The following is a 309-nucleotide window of genomic DNA, read 5'->3' on the forward strand; positions in this document are numbered from 1 at the left end:
GGAGGGCCCGGGGGCCGCCTCGCCCGCCCGCTGTCCCCCTCCGAGCCTTTGCTTGGCCGCGTCGTTGGGCCGGAGGATCGGGACAGGCCTTGCCCGATGGTCACGGCGCTGCTCCGACGTCCCGCTTTTCTTGCCGCTGCTTTGCCTTCTGCAGTGTCTGGGCGGGACTGTGGTCAGAACTAACTTTACTTGCTAAACACTGAAAAGACGTTTTGAAAACTCCTTTCTCTAATTTCAAGGACCCACTTGGCTTTTAGCTCATTGGAAATACTGGTGTAGGGTACATGGATAGGCAGGCACGGCTGGCTG

The sequence above is a fragment of the Merops nubicus genome, unplaced genomic scaffold, assembly GCF_000691845.1.
Source record: "Merops nubicus isolate BGI_N331 unplaced genomic scaffold, ASM69184v1 scaffold20109, whole genome shotgun sequence".
In the NCBI taxonomy this organism is placed as follows: Eukaryota; Metazoa; Chordata; class Aves; order Coraciiformes; family Meropidae; genus Merops; species Merops nubicus.